The 23,302-nt window shown below is 46.2% G+C and overlaps 1 protein-coding gene across 5 annotated transcripts in view; it reads left to right on the top strand.

Moving 5' to 3' along the window:
- Nucleotides 1-21,003: 21,003 nt before the first annotated feature.
- Nucleotides 21,004-23,302, top strand: part of phf19 (PHD finger protein 19) — a 54,645-nt gene continuing 52,346 nt past the window's right edge. For 4 of the 5 annotated variants that reach the window (XM_031890547.1, XM_031890544.1, XM_031890545.1 and 1 more), the window contains exon 1: nucleotides 21,004-21,096. The gene's annotated coding sequence lies outside the window, so the exon portion shown is untranslated. The remainder of the gene's footprint in view (nucleotides 21,097-23,302) is intronic. The other variant, NM_001078978.1, reaches the window with a different exon arrangement.

Raw genomic sequence — 23,302 nt, 5'->3', positions numbered from 1 at the left:
CTTTACTATCTAATTACCTGTGCCATCGTGTTAACAATACAGGTATGGGATCTGTTATCCAGAATACTCGGGACCTGGGGTTTTCCGGATAAGGGGTCTTTCCATAATTTGGATCTCCATAACTTACGTCTGCTAAAAATCATTTAAATATTGAATAAACCCAATGGGGCTGTTCTGCCCCCAATAAGGGGTAATTATATCTTAGTTGGGATCAAGTACAGGTACTGTTTTATTATTACAGAGAAAAGGGAATCATTTAACCATTAAATAAACCCAATAGGGCTGTTCTGCCCCCAATAAGGGGTAATTATATCTTAGTTCGGATCAAGTACAGGTACTGTTTTATTATTACAGAGAAAAGGGAATCATTTAACCATTAAATAAACCCAATAGGGCTGTTCTGCCCCCAATAAGGGGTAATTATATCTTAGTTGGGATCAAGTACAGGTACTGTTTTATTATTACAGAGAAAAGGGAATCATTTTAAAAAAATTAGAATTATTTGCTTATAATGGAGTCTATGGGACACAGCCTTTTTTTAATTCGGAACTTTTTGGATAACGGGTTTCCGGATCCCATACCTGTACCTATTATTATCATTATGCAATGCAACTGCACTTTATGGAGAATATAAATCAGCCCCTGCCCCAGTGAGGTTACAATCTAAGGTCCCTATCACATTCCCATCAGTCCCTGCCCCAGTGAGCTTACAATCTAAGGTCCCTATCACATTCCCATCAGCCCCTGCCCCAGTGAGCTTACAATCTAAGGTCCCTATCACATTCCCATCAGTCCCTGCCCCAGTGAGCTTACAGTCTAAGGTCCCTATCACATTCCCATCAGTCCCTGCCCCAGTGAGCTTACAATCTAAGGTCCCTATCACATTCCCATCAGTCCCTGCCCCAGTGAGCTTACAATCTAAGGTCCCTATCCCATTCCCATCAGTCCCTGTGCCAATGGAGCTTACAATCTATGGTCCCTATCTACATTCACACACACTATTGTAAGGTTTATCAGGAGCAAATTAAACTGCCTGTATGTATTTAGAGTGTGGGAAGAGCCAGAGTACCAGGAGCAGATCCCACCTATATGTATACACAGTAAAAAGAAAATAAACTATTGATCAGAGTGCTCTTCTGAGCCATTTGCAATTATTTAAAAATTGCTAATATAAGGTATCATATACAACAGCGCCACCTGCTGATACTTGCTGACAATTAGATATGCCAAGAAAAAAAACAACTTGTGAGGTTGTTTTGCTTTGAATTGACCAGAAAAACATCAGATGACTCTTCTCTGCTCACTGACTTCATTTTCAACTGAGCTGTTGTTTCAAATTCTTTAAATCACTTTATTAGCATAAAAATTTTTAATTTCTGGAACAAATGAATTAATGTAAACTGCAAAAGGGCTCAAAAGATATTCAATTGTTTCAAGGGTTTACACTTTATATTCCCATATGTATAAATACAAATATACAGAGATGGAATGTTCTGGGCACACAATAAGCTGTACCCCCATACTGTACTGTCTAAGGGAAACACTATGGCACCCCCTACCCATATGTATAAATACAAATATACAGAGAAGGAATGTTCTGGGCACACAATAAGCTGTACCCCCATACTGTACTGTCTAAGGGAAACAATATGGCACCTCCTACCCATATGTATAAATACAAATATACAGAGAAGGAATGTTCTGGGCACACAATAAGCTGTACCCCCATACTGTACTGTCTAAGGGAAACACTATGGCACCTCCCTCCCTTATGTATAAATACAAATATACAGAGAAGGAATGTTCTGGGCACACAATAAGCTGTACCCCCATACTGTACTGTCTAAGGGAAACACTATGGCACCCCCTACCCATATGTATAAATACAAATATACAGAGAAGGAATGTTCTGGGCACACAATAAGCTGTACCCCCATACTGTACTGTCTAAGGGAAACACTATGGCACCTCCCTCCCATATGTATAAATACAAATATACAGAGAAGGCATGTTCTGGGCACACAATAAGCTTAGGGCAACTTAATGTTTTTTGTAACAATCAGCGTTTGGAATAAGGAATAAAATCAGACTGCAAGTGGATCATTTTATATTTTGGGTAAGTACAAGCTGTTGCACATTGTGAATCCCACTTTATCCGCGCCTGCCTATTGTATTACATAGAAATAAGGAAATGATGAACCCATTAAACTGATCAGTGCCTCGTTGGATTCCAAGAAAACGACTCAATACAATGAAACAGAATGAAGTAGCTGTTGGCTCCCTTACACGGAGGGGATTAGCGGGGGCCATGGAACCGGTGGGATTTATGGCAGAAAAGATCAGAGGGCCCCCGGCACTGTGTAAATACTATGTATGTAACACCATCCCCTGTATCTTTATACTGTGCAGAGACAGTAGGGCTTTTATAGGGGGGGACATTGGTCCTAGCGCTACGGGCAGAATGAAAATAAAGAATGAAAAATATGGCAGCTTGTGTCTATTTTATGCCCCACCCCTATTATGTTTTGGGGTTCTGTACCAGCCAATAGTAATGTAATAGTAATCTGCAACCCTAAAAATGCCCTTGGTCAGGGTTGGACTGGGCCACCGGGAAAATACCCGGCCTTGGTGGGCCCCAGCGGCCCAGACCCGACCCTATTGCCGCTTCATCTGGCCTCCAATGTCCTCCCCTGACGCGTTTCACATACACATGTTCAGGGGAGGACGATGGACAGGGGCCCGTGCGGGGGGTTAGGGGTGCGCGGTGGAGGGGGACCTGCCCGAAGGAGGCACCTCGGGGGGTGTGGGGCCCCTGGGGCGACAGCCATGGTGGGCCCTGCACCCCCCAGTCCGACCCTGCCCTGGGTTGCTCTCAGTTACTGAGTTAGGGACTCACAATATTCAGTATTTATAATATAAATGTCAGGATACAAGGCTAATATGTAATTTGTTCACATGGCAGCTCAGAAATCACTGCAGTCTGCATCAGAATGTAATAATTAGCCCTGTAGCATCAGCTTCTATGACAGATTTGGCGCGTGCGGCAATTTTTTTTGACCATGCCCACTTTTGTGGCCACGCCCCAATTACCATGCCCCATTTTGAAAAAAAAAAATGCTCCTTTTATATAGTTGAAATGGCGGGATCAGACGCAAATGTGCTATACCCTCATACTGTACTATCTAAGGAGAACAATATAGCAACTCCTACATATAAATACAAATATAGAGAGAAGGCAGTCAGTTATAAGTGAGTTATAACTATGTACCAGTTTTGCCCCCCATACAGAGTGCCCCCAAATGCCCAATAGACAGTACCCCCCATAGAAAGTGCCCCCATAGACAGTACCCACCCATAGAAAGTGCCCCCAATTGCCCCCACATACAGTGCCCCCATAGAAAGTACCCCCCATACACAATGCCCCATAGAAAGTGCCCCCAATTGCACCCATAGACGGTACCCCCCATAGACAGTGCCCCCAAATTGCCCCATAGACAGTTCCCCCCATACACAGTGCCCGCATCGAAAGTAACCCCCATACACATGAGTTTTTGAACAAGCAGAATATCCAGGGCTATTGTGATACTAATATCTACAGTTAGTATTACTGGTTGTATTTATAGTTTATGTATGTGAGTGTATAGATTGGTTAGTATAGGTGTGTGGGTGCTGGGTTTACTCGGATGGGTTGAACTTGATGGACAATGGTCTTTTTTCAACCCTATGTAACTATGTAACTATGTAACTATGTAACAATGCCCCCAATAGAAAGTGTCCCCAATTGCACCCATAGACAGTACCCCGCATACACATTGCCCCCCATACACATTGCCCCACATAGACAGTACCCCCCATAGACAGTACCCCCCATAGACAGTGCCCCCATAGACAGTACCCCCCATAGACAGTACCCCCTATAGACAGTGCCGCCAATTGGCCACATAGACAGTTCCCCCATAGAAAGTTACCCCCCATACACAATGCCCCCAATAGAAAGTGTCCCCAATTGCACCCATAGACAGTACCCCCCCATACACAGTGCCCCCCCATAGACAGTACCCCCCATACACAGTACCCCCAATACACAGTACCCCCATACACAGTTCCCCCCATACACAGTACCCCCGATAGATGCTGCTGCTTCTTCTTCAGCAGCTCCTCTCCTTATGCAGCTCCTTATACGGCGGTGCCAGGGCCTTTTATAGGGTTGCGCCCCTGGGTACGTGTGACGTCAATACATATGGGCGCAACCATATAAAAGGGCCTGGCACCGCCAAACAAGGAGCCGCATAAGGAGAGGAGCTGCTGAAGAAGAAGGACGCTCGGCTCCAGCCAGCGCATCCTGCTGTCAGGGATAGTTCCATGAATGTCCCGCATTTCCGTAATCTATTACGGAAATGCGGGACATTCATAGAACTATGCGGGACAGTGGGATGCGCTATTAAAACCGGGACTGTCCAGCGGAAAGCAGGACAGTTGGGGGGGGGGTATGAGATGGGGAGCTGCTTGGGGCAACATTGACGACCTGGATCATTACTGTTTGCCCAGGAGCAGTAACCCTTAGCAACCAATCAGCAAGCAGAATGTTCGGGTCACCTGTTTAAAAGCAAACGTTGTATTGGTCGCTATGGGTTACTGTTTCTGGGAAAACTTAGTGCCTTTACTTACATATGGGGGTAACTGCTGGCTGTGGGGAGCAGCTCTATGGCATAATATTTAAGATGGAATTAAGATAACAGTGTTTCTAATCAGCCGACCTGTAAAGGGGAATTAATAGACTGTATCTGTACATAAGGAATTTTAGGTAAATATTTCAGCTTGAAAAAAGCAATAAGGTTTGGGCAGAGAAGCCGTATTGCAGCAGGATAGGCAGGATGGTATTCCCCCCCCCCCCCGCCCCATGGGGGATCAGCAAGGGGGCTGCTCTCAGCATGAATTTGGGACGTGGGGGAAATTTGGTAAGTTTCCGACTGACAAGAACATATTTAAATCCTATGAAGGGAATTTTTGGCTGTGATCCATTAAGTGGGGGGCCCTGCCGGGCTCAGCAAAGGCACGAACAACCTATGTACATAGTCCCGATATTTATGTACTTAGTCTCTATATTTCTGTACATATCCCTATATTTATGTACCTAGTCCCGATATTTATGTACCTAGTCCAGATATTTATGTACATAAATATAGGGACTATGTACATAAATATCTGGACTAGGCACATAAATATTGGGACTAGGTACATAAATATAGGGACTATGTACATAAATATAGGGACTAGGTACATAAATATCTGGACTAGGTACATAAATATAGGGACTAGGTACATAAATATAGGGACTAGGTACATAAATATCTGGACTAGGTACATAAATATAGGGACTAGGTACATAAATATAGGGACTAGGTACATAAATATCTGGACTAGGTACATAAATATAGGGACTAGGTACATAAATATTGGGACTAGGTACATAAATATAGGGACTAGGTACATAAATATTGGGACTAGGTACATAAATATAGGGAGTAGGTACATAAATATAGGGACTAGGTACAGAAATATAGGGACTAGGTACATAAATATAGGGACTAGGTACATAAATATTGGGACTAGGTACATAAATATAGGGACTAGGTACATAAATATAGGGACTAGGTACAGAAATATAGGGACTAGGTACAGAAATATAGGGACTAGGTACATAAATATTGGGACTAGGTACATAAATATAGGGACTAGGTACATAAATATTGGGACTAGGTACATAAATATAGGGACTAGGTACATAAATATTGGGACTAGGTACATAAATATAGGGACTAGGTACATAAATATAGGGACTAGGTACATAAATATAGGGACTAGGTACATAAATATAGGGACTAGGTACATAAATATAGGGACATATTCCCATTATTTATGTACCTAGCGCCTATATTTCTGTACATAGTCCCTATATCTATGTACCAAGTCCCTGGGGAAAAACGATCGAATTAGAATGGCGGGTACAGGCGCCCGTCGGTTTGGGGACTGAATCAATGAGCCAATGCAGCCTCCCATCTGAAGAAGAATCAAACCTGCCCGATCGAGATCTGCCCGATTTCGGGCCAGATATCGATTGGGCAGGTCCGTCATAGTGCCCATACACGGGCAGATAAGCTGTTGAATCGGTCTAAGGGACCAATAGGGTGAAGACACACAGAGCTACTTGTAGCAGCTACTTGTCACGGCTACTAAAATAGACACTGCTGCTCATTTACTGCTTATTGTCTCTACATGTGTTTATGTGCATATAGTCTATGGCAAGGTGTTTCCTGGTATTTAGTAGCCGTGAAAAAGTAGCTGCTACTAGTAGCTCTGTGTGTCTTTCCCCTTAAGGAACTGATTTTCAAACCACTCAGCTCGGTACAAACTGATCCCCTGAGCAGCAAAGGCCACGGAAATATTCCTAATATAAAACGAAAGCCCATTTATCATCCCACCCCGAGCTGCATGGAAAGAATGACGCCACGTGTGTGTTGGAAGGTGGTCACATGTGCAACAGAGACCCCCGGAATAAATCCCAGCTGGAACGAGAGAATGAAAACACTCAGGACGTAGACTGGCCCCCCATTGGCCCCCAGGAATCAGCTTTAACCTATCGCTCGCCCCTCCGGCAACGTGATTCATTCAGTAAGGATTCCGTTGCGCAACTGACAGGGATTTAATTCCCCGCCCAGTCTGGAATTAATCACCCGAAACCGAAATTAAAGGGGAAATATCCACCCTGCTTATACCCTTTGCCCCCCTCCGTGACAGGCCAAAGCTGTAAAGCCTAGCTTCTTCAGCTGATATGGACTACAACTCCCATAATCCCCTCTAAAGAGCGCTTCATTGTTAAGAATGAGTTAATGGGGATTTTGGGTCTGTGGGAAAACACAGATTATAAATAGAAATTATATTCGGTGCATGTTAATGCCCAGGGAAAAGCCTGACCTTGAATTTGCTTTGGAAACTGCAAAGTTTATTGTGGCAGCCGGACAAGGTGCCCAGTGGGTGCCAATGAGTGCCAGTGAGTGCCAGTGGGTGTCAGTGGGTGCCAGTGGGTGCCAGTGAGTGCCAGTGAGTGCCAGTGGGTGCCAGTGAGTGCCAGTGAGTACTAGTGGGTGCCCAGTGAGTGCCAGTGGGTGCCAGTGAGTGTCAGTGGGTGCCAGTGAGTGCCCAGTGAGTGCCAGTGGGTGTCAGTGGGTGTCAGTGGGTGCCAGTGAGTGCCAGTGGGTGCCAGTGAGTGCCAGTGAGTGCCAGTGGGTGCCAGTGAGTACTAGTGGGTGCCCAGTGAGTGCCAGTGGGTGCCAGTGGGTGCCAGTGAGTGCCCAGTGAGTGCCAGTGGGTGTCAGTGGGTGCCAGTGGGTGCCCAGTGAGTGCCAGTGGGTGCCCAGTGAGTGCCAGTGGGTGTCAGTGGGTGCATGTGAGTGCCAGTGGGTGCCAGTGAGTGCCAGTGAGTGCCAGTGGGTGCCAGTGAGTACCAGTGGGTGCCCAGTGAGTGCCAGTGGGTGTCAGTGGGTGCCCACTGAGTGCCAGTGGGTGCCAGTGAGTACCAGTGGGTGCCCAGTGAGTTCCAGTGGGTGCCAGTGAGTTCCAGTGGGTGCCAGTGAGTACCAGTGGGTGCACAGTGAGTGCCAGTGGGTGTCAGTGGGTGCCCACTGAGTGCCAGTGGGTGCCAGTGAGTACCAGTGGGTGCCCAGTGAGTGCCAGTGGGTGCCAGTGAGTACCAGTGGGTGCCAGTGAGTACCAGTGGGTGCCCAGTGAGTACCAGTGGGTGCCCAGTGAGTGCCAGTGGGTGCCAGTGGGTGCTTACCTGCAACCCTCTTACTCATGCTCCTTTCCAGCTGCTTGTTGCTAGGGTAAATCAGACCCAACCAACCAGATAGCTGCTGATATTCCAATCTTGAATGCTGCTGAGCAAACTTCTATAATTCATGACCCCAATATTTAAAAAAGACCAACTGCAAATCATTTCAGAATATTCCTGTCTGTTTCATACTAAAAGTTTATCTAAAGGGGAACTACCCCTTTAAATAAGGAAAGCACAGAGCACGTTTTTGTAATACATTCCCTGTCAGAAATTATAATTGGATCGGACACCCTGCAAGCCCCTCCCATCTCAAATATTCCTGCCAAATGCTTGCACACTTATATTTAAAGGGACAGTTCACCTTCAAAACTTTAATTACTTTCTATTTTGTATCAGGAGTCAGAACCACCAGTGCAGAGAAGAGAAAGGGACAGACACAGTGACAGTTACACATAACTATAAACCCAGTGAGAATGAGGAATGAATGGATATTGGGGAGTTGTATCAGGAGTCAGAACCAGCAGTGCAGGGAAGGGAAAGGGACAGACACAGTGACAGTTACACATAACTATAAACCCAGTGAGAATGAGGAATGAATGGATATTGGGGAGTTGTATCAGGAGTCAGAACCAGCAGTGCAGGGAAGGGAAAGGGACAGACACAGTGACAGTTACACATAACTATAAACCCAGTGAGAATGAGGGATGAATGGGTATTGGGGAGTTGTATCAGGAGTCAGAACCAGCAGTGCAGGGAAGGGAAAGGGACAGACACAGTGACAGTTACACATAACTATAAACCCAGTGAGAATGAGGGATGAATGGGTATTGGGGAGTTGTATCAGGAGTCAGAACCAGCAGTGCAGGGAAGGGAAAGGGACAGACACAGTGACAGTTACACCATAACTATAAACCCAGTGAGAATGAGGAATGAATGGATATTGGGGAGTTGTATCAGGAGTCAGAACCAGCAGTGCAGGGAAGGGAAAGGGACAGACACAGTGACAGTTACACATAACTATAAACCCAGTGAGAATGAGGAATGAATGGATATTGGGGAGTTGTATCAGGAGTCAGAACCAGCAGTGCAGGGAAGGGAAAGGGACAGACACAGTGACAGTTACACATAACTATAAACCCAGTGAGAATGAGGAATGAATGGATATTGGGGAGTTGTATCAGGAGTCAGAACCAGCAGTGGCAGGGAAGGGAAAGGGACAGACACAGTGACAGTTACACATAACTATAAACCCAGTGAGAATGAGGAATGAATGGTATTGGGGAGTTGTATCAGGAGTCAGAACCAGCAGTGCAGGGAAGGGAAAGGGACAGACACAGTGACAGTTACACATAACTATAAACCCAGTGAGAATGAGGAATGAATGGATATTGGGGAGTTGTATCAGGAGTCAGAACCAGCAGTGCAGGGAAGGGAAAGGGACAGACACAGTGACAGTTACACATAACTATAAACCCAGTGAGAATGAGGAATGAATGGGTAATTGGGGAGTTGTATCAGGAGTCAGAACCAGCAGTGCAAGGGAAGGGAAAGGGACAGACACAGTGACAGTTACACATAACTATAAACCCAGTGAGAATGAGGAATGAATGGATATTGGGGAGTTGTATCAGGAGTCAGAACCAGCAGTGCAGGGAAGGGAAAGGGACAGACACAGTGACAGTTACACATAACTATAAACCCAGTGAGAATGAGGAATGAATGGGTATTGGGGAGTTGTATCAGGAGTCAGAACCAGCAGTGCAGGGAAGGGAAAGGGACAGACACAGTGACAGTTACACATAACTATAAACCCAGTGAGAATGAGGAATGAATGGATATTGGGGAGTTGTATCAGGAGTCAGAACCAGCAGTGCAGAGAAGGGAAAGGGACAGACACAGTGACAGTTACACATAACTATAAACCCAGTGAGAATGAGGAATGAATGGATATTGGGGAGTTGTATCAGGAGTCAGAACCAGCAGTGCAGGGAAGGGAAAGGGACAGACACAGTGACAGTTACACATAACTATAAACCCAGTGAGAATGAGGAATGAATGGATATTGGGAAGCTGCTTAGAATTTATTTTTGGTTTTATTAGGAAAAGACAGGGTTAAAGGCACAGCACAGCAGGGAGTTGCACTAAAGATGCCCCTATACCCCCAGCATAGACCCGATTCTTAGAATAAAGGCACCAGCATGTGGCATCACTCACACAAATGTCACCCCAGCCATATCGCTCAAGGGCATGGGAAAGACTGTGCTAAATTCATTTTGTGCCTGTGAAATCCCTTTCTGTTATGGAATCCAAACCAGTTTATATTTTGTGCCCCAGACTTTGGTGATTTTTATCTGCGGGTTTGGGATGTAACCAAAAGAAAATTGTCTAAGAATTTCCCATTCTGCTGTTGGTCTTCTTTTAATTCCACCTTTATATTATTTACTGAGTCTTGTGTCCAGTTTTTTTTCCCTTAGATAATACAGTATGAGGGTATTGTGTGCCCAGAACATTCCTTCTCTGTATATTTGTATTTATACATATGGGTAGGGGGTGCCATAGTGTTTCCCTTAGACAGTACAGTATGGGGGTACAGCTTATTGTGTGCCCAGAACATTCCTTCTCTGTATATTTGTATTTATACATATGGGTAGGGGGTGCCATAGTGTTTCCCTTAGACAGTACAGTATGGGGGTACAGCTTATTGTGTGCCCAGAACATTCCTTCTCTGTATATTTGTATTTATACATATGGGAGGGAGGTGCCATAGTGTTTCCCTTAGACAGTACAGTATGGGGGTACAGCTTATTATGTGCCCAGAACATTCCTTCTCTGTATATTTGTATTTATACATATGGGAGGGAGGTGCCATAGTGTTTCCCTTAGACAGTACAGTATGGGGGTACAGCTTATTGTGTGCCCAGAACATTCCTTCTCTGTATATTTGTATTTATACATATGGGAGGGAGGTGCCATAGTGTTTCCCTTAGACAGTACAGTATGGGGGTACAGCTTATTGTGTGCCCAGAACATTCCTTCTCTGTATATTTGTATTTATACATATGGGAGGGAGGTGCCATAGTGTTCCCCTTAGACAGTACAGTATGGGGGTACAGCTTATTGTGTGTCCAGAACATTCCTTCTCTGTATATTTGTATTTATACATATGGGAGGGAGGTGCCATAGTGTTCCCCTTAGACAGTACAGTATGGGGGTACAGCTTATTGTGTGCCCAGAACATTCCTTCTCTGTATATTTGTATTTATACATATGGGTAGGGGGTGCCATAGTGTTTCCCTTAGACAGTACAGTATGGGGGTACAGCTTATTGTGTGCCCAGAACATTCCTTCTCTGTATATTTGTATTTATACATATGGGAGGGGGTGCCATAGTGTTTCCCTTAGACAGTACAGTATGGGGGTACAGCTTATTGTGTGCCCAGAACATTCCTTTTCTGTATATTTGTATTTATACATAGGGGAGGTGCCATATCTTTGTGGCAGTACGGTGTAAGGGTGATGGCTCTGGGAGTAGCAGAGTGAGACCCCTCTTGAAAACAAGGGGCTTTAATAGCGAGGAAATTCCTTGTTATACTGAGATGTGCAGCTGTTTTACAGCTTTAGCCTTAACCCTCTTCATAAACTCATCTCGTTTTACCTCTTTGACTGGAATACATCACATGGGGGGAGACGGCCAAGTTATCCCAGTGTTGGTTTATTGCACTCCCTAATCGGATTTTATGGATCATGAGAGCGGAGATTTGGTACAAGAAAGTCAACCTGGACTCTAGTTTGCCAGCTGCTCCTGCTCGGCTACCACAGTCATTCCAGTGGGATATAGGTCTTACTGTTGAAAGAATTTAGTGGGCATTATTCTGTAATTATACAGATTCAGTTTTCATAAAATTATACATAATAAAAGGTGTTTAGATAAGATCTGTGCCACTGTGACAGAATGCTCTGTTATACAGATAGCTAGAATCTCAGCCATAAAGCAGGGCAGGACTGCTGCTTACAATGGGGGGGATCAGATAGGATCTGTGCCACTGTGACAGAATGCTCTGTTATACAGATAGCTAGAATCTCAGCCATAAAGCAGGGCAGGACTGCTGCTTACAATGGGGGGGATCAGATAGGATCTGTGCCACTGTGACAGAATGCTCTGTTATACAGATAGCTAGAATCTCAGCCATAAAGCAGGGCAGGACTGCTGCTTACAATGGGGGGGATCAGATAGGATCTGTGCCACTGTGACAGAATGCTCTGTTATACAGATAGCTAGAATCTCAGCCATAAAGCAGGGCAGGACTGCTGCTTACAATGGGGGGATCAGATAGGATCTGTGCCACTGTGACAGAATGCTCTGTTATACAGATAGCTAGAATCTCAGCCATAAAGCAGGGCAGGACTGCTGCTTACAATGGGGGGGGATCAGATAGGATCTGTGCCACTGTGACAGAATGCTCTGTTATACAGATAGCTAGAATCTCAGCCATAAAGCAGGGCAGGACTGCTGCTTACAATGGGGGGATCAGATAGGATCTGTGCCACTGTGACAGAATGCTCTGTTATACAGATAGCTAGAATCTCAGCCATAAAGCAGGGCAGGACTGCTGCTTACAATGGGGGGGATCAGATAGGATCTGTGCCACTGTGACAGAATGCTCTGTTATACAGATAGCTAGAATCTCAGCCATAAAGCAGGGCAGGACTGCTGCTTACAATGGGGGGATCAGATAGGATCTGTGCCACTGTGACAGAATGCTCTGTTATACAGATAGCTAGAATCTCAGCCATAAAGCAGGGCAGGACTGCTGCTTACAATGGGGGGGGGATCAGATAGGATCTGTGCCACTGTGACAGAATGCTCTGTTATACAGATAGCTAGAATCTCAGCCATAAAGCAGGGCAGGACTGCTGCTTACAATGGGGGGATCAGATAGGATCTGTGCCACTGTGACAGAATGCTCTGTTATACAGATAGCTAGAATCTCAGCCATAAAGCAGGGCAGGACTGCTGCTTACAGATTTTTGCCTGTTTTCCCCTTGCACTGTGCCCATTCTCAATAGTTTGGAGGGTACATTTTCCCTTCTTATTTTTCATTGCGTGTGTATGAGAAGTAACTATGGCTGCAATAAGGAATAAGGGGACGCAAGACCTGCGTGGGTTTATTATGAATATAACCGGCGTGAGTCACTAATGCAGCAGATTTACATGATAACAACAGATATACATGAAAATACAATAATTACAATGATTCACAGGTGGATGATTCAGTGTGAGAGAGGGAGGTAGGGAGGATAAGCAGAGAGATCCTGTGTTGCTATGGGATCATGCGTGTAACCAGGTCACACACGTATGTGGGCTCAAGGCCTTCCGGAAGCGATGAGACAGCGATGGACACGGACAGCGACCTTCCAATTCTGCACTTATTCTTACATAGTTCTTAGCAAACTTTATATCCCCTTTATTTTCCTTTTTTATTTATCTTCTTTTTAAACCTTTACATTCCTTTTATTTTCCCCTTTTTAACTTCTGTTTTGCGTCTGGGGGGTTTTCCTTGCCCTCTGAAATGTAAACTGTTTGGAGAAAAGCTATATACAAAATTACTGCTTCAAAGGTACCAAACTTTGTGTTGCTCAAGTGGTAACTGGCCCTTTAAGGAAGGAGGGAATGGGATTTCCTTGCGCTTTAATGAATTGTACTTATATCCCTTCCCATGACTATAGTGCTATAGAAGGTACCAATGGCGTAACCATAGAGGAAGCAGACATGGGTGGGGGGTACAGGGGGGCCTGGACCATGGGGTCTGCTTTCTCTATAGCAGTGAAGAAATCCCCCCTCCACCGCCAGTTTCTTACCTACGGCCAGGGAGGGGGTTGCAGCGGGGGTGGACGGGTATTGGGTGGGCGGGAGTCTGATTAGGGATAACTGTGCGCTGGGACCTTCCAAAGATATTTTGCTAGGGGTGCACCCTAGATACATCACTGGAAGATACTATAAATTTTATTAAAAATATTAGTAGTGAAAGAAAGGATGACGGCACAATGGGTAGCCTGGGGCATAGACTGTGGGGATCCCCACCTACCCTCCCCCGTTGCTTTAGAAGTAAGTATAAGGTGCAAACACAGGGGGAGGGGCTGGCGGTGGAGGAGTAGGTAGGCAGCGGGGGCCCTAGAGGGAGTGTGGGGGCCCCTGGGGCAGCGGCCTATTGGGCCTCACACACCTCAGTTAACCTTGGTAATGAACACAAGGGTGTAAAACAGAGGAGTCATATAGAGGAGTCTCCATATTAAACTTCACATTTAAGCAGTTGGCAATAAAGAGATAGATGAAATGAATGATAGATAGATGATGAAACAATGGGTATACTGTTTGGCAGTTCTGAAGCCTAGGGTTTCTACTGTTTTAGGAACTCTTAAAACAGTTGGGGTCAACCAGCAGCTTAGTGTGGATGAAGCAACAATGGGCAGCAGTGCTTTGCAGACCTGAGGTCCTTGGTTTGGACTGGTTTTGGGAGTTTAGGCATTTTAGGCAGGAAAATAGCGAGCACTTCTGTTCCATAGTAATAGGTGGACTCAACCAGAAGCTTAGAAACAAAAAGATGTAACAATGGGTAGTACTGCTTGCAGTTCTGCAGTCCTTGGTTTGGGCTGGTTTTGAGAGTCGGTTTACACTTTTATGGTGAAAATGGGAAAAACATATAAAACAGAAGTCATTTTATTGTTGCCATAGTATATGAGAGCACAATGGGCAGAATATTTTGCAGCTCTGAAGTCCTCGGTTTGGACTGTTTTTGAAACTTTGAGGCTCTTCAAAATTTTAAGGCGGAAATGGGTATAAATAGATGTCATTTAGTTGTTTCTACAGTAATCTTCATATTTAACTAGTGGCTTAGTAGCCATTGTATATTAAGGTGGCCATTGACGGGCCAGTTGTAGCTGCCGATTTCGGTCCCTTAGACAGATTCGGCAGCTTATCGGCCCGTGTAGGGGCACAAACGACGGGCCTGCCCGACCGATATCTGGCCTGAAATCGGGCAGATATCAATCAGGCAGGTTAAAAAATTTAGTCGGATCAGGGACCGCATCGGTCCCCAAACCGACTGCACCTATTACCGGTGTTCTAATTCGATCATTTGGCCCCAGGGCCAAACGACCGAATTAGCCTAAATTCATCCAATATCGCCCACCCGTAGGTGGAGATATCGGGAGAAGATCCGCTCGCTTGGCGACCTCGCGTATGGCCACCTTTAGACAGAGAGACTGTATGACGGCACAATGGGTATCATGGCTTTGCAGTTCTAAAGTCTTTGATTTGGACTGAACCTTTTAGAACAGGGGCACAAGGGGAGATTAGAGTGATTAAATCTTGGCTACCGCAGGCGACTAATCTCCCCGAAATTCCTTCCCACCCACAAGAAAGTGAATCACCAGTGGGAAGGCATACATGCCGCTTCATTTTCCAGTTCTGGTTATGTTCTCTTCACTACTGGTTCTGACTCCTGAGAGTATACAATGGGCAGAAGAAGTATGCAGCAGAAGCCACCTGAATGAAAACTGCCCTCTGCTACATTGTTTCAAGAGTCAGATCTAGAGAAAAGAATAGGACAGGCAATAACAATGGCAATTACACTTATGGAATGATGGTATCACTTTAAATCTAGTGTTTTCTTAATTGAGAGGGGGTGTACTGGTGCGATTGCGGTAAATATCACTTACTTAGCAATATGTGACTCATGGATAGCCGGGGGGGGCAATTTCTAAATCACTTTCTCTTTTACTGTAGGAGGCAGCTGATATAGGAACTCAGATTTCCTAGGAACTGTATGTTTTTGTTTTGTTTTGGTGAACTCCTGAATAATGTGTCAAATTTCTGGGAGGGAGGACCCCGTCCCCCCCCACTTGGTACCTTCCGAAGGGGTGGGCACTGACAGATCCAATTGGTCTTCATTTTTTTTTATTTTTGTGTATTTTTCAGTTATTTAGCTTTTTGTGCATCAGCTTCAGTTGGAAATTTCAGCAGCTATTTGGTTGCTAAGGTCTTGTTTACTTTAGCAACCAGGCTGTGGTTTAAATGAAAGACTGGAATATGAATAGCAGAGGAACAGAATAGATAAAGTAACAATAATAATAACATTATATGAATGCAGAGCAATAGTTTTGGCTGCTGGGGGTCAGTGACCCCCATTTGAAAGCTGGAAAGTTGTAAAAATGGAAAAAATTATCAAAATAAGTAGTATAGACCAACTGCAAAGTTGCTCAGAATAGGACACTTTATAACTTACTAAAACTTAATATAAAGGTGAACCACCCCTGTAACCTTTAGTATGTTATAGAATGGCTAATTCTAAACAATTTTTATTACTTACCTTTCTGTTCAGCCCTTTGCCTATTCATATTCCAGTCTCTCATTCAAATGAATGCCTGGTTGCTAGGGTAATTCAGAGGCTAGCAACCAGATAGCTACTGGACAGCTGCTACATAAAAAGTCAAATCATTTAAAAACCCACAAACAATAAAATATGAAGACTAATTGCATTTTGTGTGTCTGCCCAACACCTCGTGTTTAACCCCATATTGCCCTTTTTTTAGCGGGTTACATGTAGATGGTGGGCTAAAGTGCCAACAGCCCTCCTTTCCCCAGGGCCGCCAAAAGTGGGGGAGATAATTATGCTGGGCCCTGTGAAATCTTCTTCCGCAAGGGGGCCTGGTCGCATCACAAAAGTTACGCAAAGTGCGTAAGTTATATATAAAGTTACGCCAAAACTTAATTTACGTAACTTTTGGAAAAACTGCCTAGAAACCTGCATATCCAGCAAAAGACAATGCAGAGAAGCTTTTCAGGGACAAACCCCACTGACCCCCAATGAATTAAAAAACTTGACTTATTAGCACATTAAGGGGCCCATTCGTTAAAGCATGATTGACCATGATTGAGAAAAATTCTTATTTTTTCTAACTTATAGAACATTTCGTAATATCCACTATAATTTTGTTAAAATGTCACAACTTTTTTCGTGGTACATTCGTTATTCCACGAAAAAGTCGTACTTTTCGCAGAGACTACGAAAATTTTGTTATTCTTTCAAGCTTTGGCCAGGTTGGAGCTGCAGAGTGCCATTGAGTCCTATGGGAGACTTTCCTTGGGCCGGGTTGGAGCTGCAGAGTGCCATTGAGCCCTATGGGAGACTTTCCTTGGGCCGGGTTGGAGCTGCAGAGTGCCATTGAGCCCTATGGGAGACTTTCCTTGGGCCGGGTTGGAGCTGCAGAGTGCCATTGAGCCCTATGGGAGACTTTCCTTGGGCCGGGTTGGAGCTGCAGAGTGCCATTGAGCCCTATGGGAGACTTTCCTTGGGCCGGGTTGGAGCTGCAGAGTGCCATTGAGCCCTATGGGAGGCTTTCCTTGGGCCGGGTTGGAGCTGCAGAGTGCCATTGAGCCCTATGGGAGACTTTCCTTGGGCCGGGTTGGAGCTGCAGAGTGCCATTGAGCCCTATGGGAGACTTTCCTTGGGCCAGGTTGGAGCAGCAGAGTGCCATTGAGCCCTATGGGAGACTTTCCTTGGGCCGGGTTGGAGCTGCAGAGTGCCATTGAGCCCTATGGGAGGCTTTCCTTGGGCCGGGTTGGAGCTGCAGAGTGCCATTGAGCCCTATGGGAGACTTTCCTTGGGCCGGGTTGGAGCTGCAGAGTGCCATTGAGCCCTATGGGAGGCTTTCCTTGGGCCGGGTTGGAGCTGCAGAGTGCCATTGAGCCCTATGGGAGACTTTCCTTGGGCCGGGTTGGAGCTGCAGAGTGCCATTGAGCCCTATGGGAGACTTTCCTTGGGCCGGGTTGGAGCTGCAGAGTGCCATTGAGCCCTATGGGAGACTTTCCTTGGGCCGGGTTGGAGCTGCAGAGTGCCATTGAGCCCTATGGGAGACTTTCCTTGGGCCGGGTTGGAGCTGCAGAGTGCCATTGAGCCCTATGGGAGACTTTCCTTGGGCCGGGTTGGAGCTGCAGAGTGCCATTGAGCCCTATGGGAGGCTTTCCTTGGGCCGGGTTGGAGCTGCAGAGTGCCATTGAGCCCTATGGGAGACTTTCCTTGGGCCGGGTTGGAGCTGCAGAGTGCCATTGAGCCCTATGGGAGACTTTCCTTGGGCCGGGTTGGAGCTGCAGAGTGCCATTGAGCCCTATGGGAGACTTTCCTTGGGCCGGGTTGGAGCTGCAGAGTGCCATTGAGCCCTATGGGAGACTTTCCTTGGGCCGGGTTGGAGCTGCAGAGTGCCATTGAGCCCTATGGGAGACTTTCCTTGGGCCGGGTTGGAGCTGCAGAGTGCCATTGAGCCCTATGGGAGACTTTCCTTGGGCCGGGTTGGAGCTGCAGAGTGCCATTGAGCCCTATGGGAGACTTTCCTTGGGCCGGGTTGGAGCTGCAGAGTGCCATTGAGCCCTATGGGAGACTTTCCTTGGGCCGGGTTGGAGCTGCAGAGTGCCATTGAGCCCTATGGGAGACTTTCCTTGGGCCGGGTTGGAGCTGCAGAGTGCCATTGAGCCCTTTGGAAGGCTTCCAGTTGTTTCTAAGCCAGAAAGGTTTTCGTGCCGTTTATAATCGTTCGGATACGAAAATTTCATAACTTTTGGATCACAACCACAATATTTTCATACGACCAAGAAAATAATTTTTGCACATCAGAAATTATTGTGGTTTCTCCGAATTTTTTCCAATCATGCTTTTTAGTAGCGAAAATTTGTGCTTTAACGAATGGGCCCCCTATTATTCATTTTAATCATTGATATGAATTGGGTATTATAGAGTAACATCAGCTGTTTATATTGGGAGCCCCACAGCAATATCACTGGGCCCCTAAACTTAAGCAACTTAAGAGCAAACTCCACTGACCCCCTATAAACTTTATGGCTTATTAGCACATTAATCAATGGAACTCTTTATATGAACTGCTTATTATACAGTAACATCAGCTGTTTTTATTGCACACACAAGGGGCATGGCCAAAATGTTGCCACTGCGTGCTTTTGTTCATGGGGGGCCCCATATAAATAACTTAAGTTTCTGAAGTCAGAATTTCGAGGCTGCGACCATTGATGGATAGGAGGATGTACCTGCCAGTCAGAGCTGAAAAACCAATCACAGGCTGTTCTGCAAGGGAAATCCCACCCCGACACACTACAGAACAGAAAGCGCACACAGCATGGAGAGGGAATTTTTGTGTTAAATACTAATTACATTCACTTAATGCAAGTGATGTGGGAATAAGGAGATACAAGGGATATATTAGGAGCACTTATTCTGGAAATCTATGAATATGACTTAATTAAATTATGAATATTAGCACAGTATATACAGTATATAGAGCTATACACTAGTGTGTGTGAGGGTTACAGTCAGTGTGTGACATATTAGCACAGTATATACAGTATATAGATCTATACACTAGTGTGTGTGAGGGTTACAGTCAGTGTGTGACATATTAGCACAGTATATACAGTATATAGATCTATACACTAGTGTGTGTGAGGGTTACATACAGTTAAAGGCATATTAGCACAGTATATACAGTATATAGATCTATACACTAACATGTGTGAAGGTTACAGTCAGTGTGTGACATATTAGCACAGTATATACAGTATATAGATCTATACATTAGTGTGTGTGAGGGTTACAAACAGTTAATGACATATTATAGCACAGTATATACAGTATATAGATCTATACACTAGTGTGTGTGAGGGTTACAGTCAGTGTGTGACATATTAGCACAGTATATACAGTATATAGATCTATACACTAGTGTGTGTGTGAGGGTTACAGTCAGTGTGTGACATATTAGCACAGTATATAGATTTACACACTAGTGTAAGGGTGTGTGTGAGGGTTCCAGTCAGTTAATGACATATTAGCACAATATATAGATTTACACACTAGTGTAAGGGTGTGTGTGAGGGTTACAGACAGTGTGTGACATATTAGCACAGTATATACAGTATATAGATCTATACACTAGTGTGTGTGAGGGTTACAGACAGTGTGTGACATATTAGCACAGTATATACAGTATATAGATCTATACACTAGTGTGTGTGAGGGTTACAGTCAGTGTGTGACATATTAGCACAGTATATACAGTATATAGATCTATACACTAGTGTGTGTGAGGGTTACAGTCAGTGTGTGACATATTAGCACAGTATATACAGTATATAGATCTATACACTAGTGTGTGTGAGGGTTACAGTCAGTTAATGACATATTAGCACAGTATATACAGTATATAGATCTATACACTAGTGTGTGTGAGGGTTACAGTCAGTTAATGACATATTAGCACAGTATATACAGTATATAGATCTATACACTAGTGTATGTGAGGGTTACAGTCAGTGTGTGACATATTAGCACAGTATATACAGTATATAGATCTATACACTAGTGTGTGTGAGGGTTACAGTCAGTTAATGACATATTAGCACAGTATATACAGTATATAGATCTATACACTAGTGTGTGTGAGGGTTACAGTCAGTGTGTGACATATTAGCACAGTATATACAGTATATAGATCTATACACTAGTGTGTGTGAGGGTTACAGTCAGTTAATGACATATTAGCACAGTATATACAGTATATAGATCTATACACTAGTGTATGTGAGGGTTACAGTCAGTGTGTGACATATTAGCACAGTATATACAGTATATAGATCTATACACTAGTGTGTGTGAGGGTTACAGACAGTTAAAGGCATATTAGCACAGTATATACAGTATATAGATCTATACACTAGTGTGTGTGAGGGTTACAGTCAGTGTGTGACATATTAGCACAGTATATACAGTATATAGATCTATACACTAGTGTGTGTGAGGGTTACAGTCAGTGTGTGACATATTAGCACAGTATATAGATTTACACAGTAGTGTAAGGGTGTGTGAGGGTTCCAGTCAGTAAGAGCCCCAGTGACTGACTGACAGAATATCCCCCTCTAGGCATGAGTTGGCCCCTGTCAGAAAGTGAGGGAAGGGGGCGGGGCCCGGGTGGGAGTGAGTGAGGGGAGGGGGCGGGGCCCGGGTGGGAGCCAGTGGTTGAGGGGAGGGGGCGGGTCCCGGGTGGGAGCCAGTGAGTGAGGGGAGGGGGCGGGGCGGGATATAATTACATAAGCGGAACATAAATAATTCGCGGGAAAGTAGAAGGGGAGGAAGATGGCGCTCTGCAGAACCGACCCAAGCCCGGGAGGCGCCTGATACCGAACCCACCGAGCCCAGGTACCAGCAGCTCGGACACGGGTGAATGGGTGGGGCTGGGGGTGGGGGCACAGGGGAAGGGGGTGGGTGTCAGTGCATGGGTGCCAATATATGCCCTGTGTGTGCCAACATCCCCTGTGCCCAGAGTTAGTCTGTCAGTGCCCTTCAGTGTGTCAGGCTGTCTGTGTGCTGCCCTGTCACTTTGCCCAGTGTGTGACAGTTCCCTGTCAGAGTGCCCAGTGTTTGTCTTGTGGGCATTCCTGCAGTGCTAGTGCCCTGTGTATTGTCACTTTGCCCCAGGGATGCCATGTGGTTGCTCTGTGCCTGGCATATCATTGCTGGTGATTATGCCCAGTGATAAAGTGTTTATTGTAAGTGCCCCTTGGGTGCCCGGGTGCCCAACATGCCACAGTGTGCAGGGAATTAGCCCTGGGTGCCAGGGTGCCCAACATGCCACAGTGTGCAGGGAATTAGCCCTGGGTGCCAGGGTCCCCAACATGCCACAGTGTGCAGGGAATTAGCCCAGGGTGCCCAACATGCCACAGTGTCCAGGGAATAAGCCCTGGGTGCCAGGGTGCCCAACATGCCACAATGTGCAGGGAATTAGCCCTGGGTGCCAGGGTGCCCAACATGCCACAGTGTCCAGGGAATTAGTCCTGGCTGCCAGGGTGCCCAACATTCCACAGTGTCCAGGGAATTAGTCCTGGCTGCCAGGGTGCCCAACATGCCACAGTGTGCAGGGAATTAGCCCTGGGTGCCAGGGTGCCCAACATGCCACAGTGTGCAGGGAATTAGCCCTGGGTGCCAGGGTGCCCAACATGCCACAGTGTGCAGGGAATTGGTCCTGGGTGCCAGGGTGCCCAACATGCCACAGTGTGCAGGGAATTAGTCCCGGGTGCCAGGGTGCCCAACATGCCACAGTGTCTTGGGAATTAGCCCTGGGTGCCAGGGTGCCCAACATGCCACAGTGTGCAGGGAATTAGCCCCGGGTGCCCAATATGCCACAGTGTGCAGGGAATTAGCCCTGGGTGCCAGGGTGCCCAACATGCCACAGTGTGCAGGGAATTAGTCCTGGGTGCCAGGGTGCCCAACATGCCACAGTGTGCAGGGAATTAGCCCTGGGTGCCAGGGTGCCCAACATGCCACAGTGTCTTGGGAATTAGTCCTGGGTGCCAGGGTGCCCAACATGCCACAGTGTCTTGGGAATTAGCCCTGGGTGCCAGGGTGCCCAACATGCCACGGTGTGCAGGGAATAAGCCCTGGGTGTCAGGGTGCCCAACATGCCACAGTGTCCAGGGAATTAGTCCTGGGTGCCCAACATGCCACAGTGTCCAGGGAATTAGTCCTGGGTGCCAGGGTGCCCAACATGCCACAGTGTCCAGGGAATTAGTCCTGGGTGCCAGGGTGCCCAACATGCCACAGTGTCCAGGGAATTAGTCCTGGGTGCCAGGGTGCCCAACATGCCACAGTGTCCAGAGAATTAGGCCAGGGTGCCCAACATGCCACAGTGTCCAGGGAATTAGTCCTGGGTGCCAGGGTGCCCAACATGCCACAGTGTCCAGGGAATTAGGCCAGGGTGCCCAACATGCCATGGTGTGCAGGGAATAAGCCCCGGGTGCCAGGGTGCCCAACATGCCAGTGTCCAGGGAGTTAATCCTGGGTGCCAGGGTGCCCAACATGCCACAGTGTGCAGGGAATTAGTCCAGGGTGCCCAACATGCCACAGTGTGCAGGGAATTAGCCCTGGGTGCCAGGGTGCCCAACATGCCACAGTGTGCAGGGAAATAGTCCTGGGTGCCAGGGTGCCCAATATGCCAGTGTCCAGGGAATTAGTCCTGGGTGCCAGGGTGCCCAACATGCCACAGTGTGCAGGGAATTAGCCCTGGGTGCCAGGGTGCCCAACATGCCACTGTGTCCAGGGAATTAGTCCTGGGTGCCAGGGTGCCCAACATGCCACAGAGTCCAGGGAATTAGATACCTTGTAAGTATCCCCAGTATTGCAGTGTTTGTAACGTGCCAGGGTGCCCAGAGAGTGTACTGCAGCTGGCAGGATGCCCACTATTTTAGCATTCCATGTGAGAATTAGTTGCAAATGCCCTGTGTGTGCCCAATATTCCACTGTTTCCTGCCAGCCATTCTAGTGTGCCAGGATGCCCAGACAGTTTGCTCAATATTCTACTATACAAGCTATTCTAGTGTGCCCAATATTGCAAATACATATATATATG

The sequence above is a fragment of the Xenopus tropicalis genome, chromosome 8 (assembly GCF_000004195.4).
Source record: "Xenopus tropicalis strain Nigerian chromosome 8, UCB_Xtro_10.0, whole genome shotgun sequence".
Classification (NCBI taxonomy): Eukaryota; Metazoa; Chordata; class Amphibia; order Anura; family Pipidae; genus Xenopus; species Xenopus tropicalis.
Note: the sequence above shows the minus strand (reverse complement) of the source record. Positions and strands in the feature narration are given on the sequence as shown.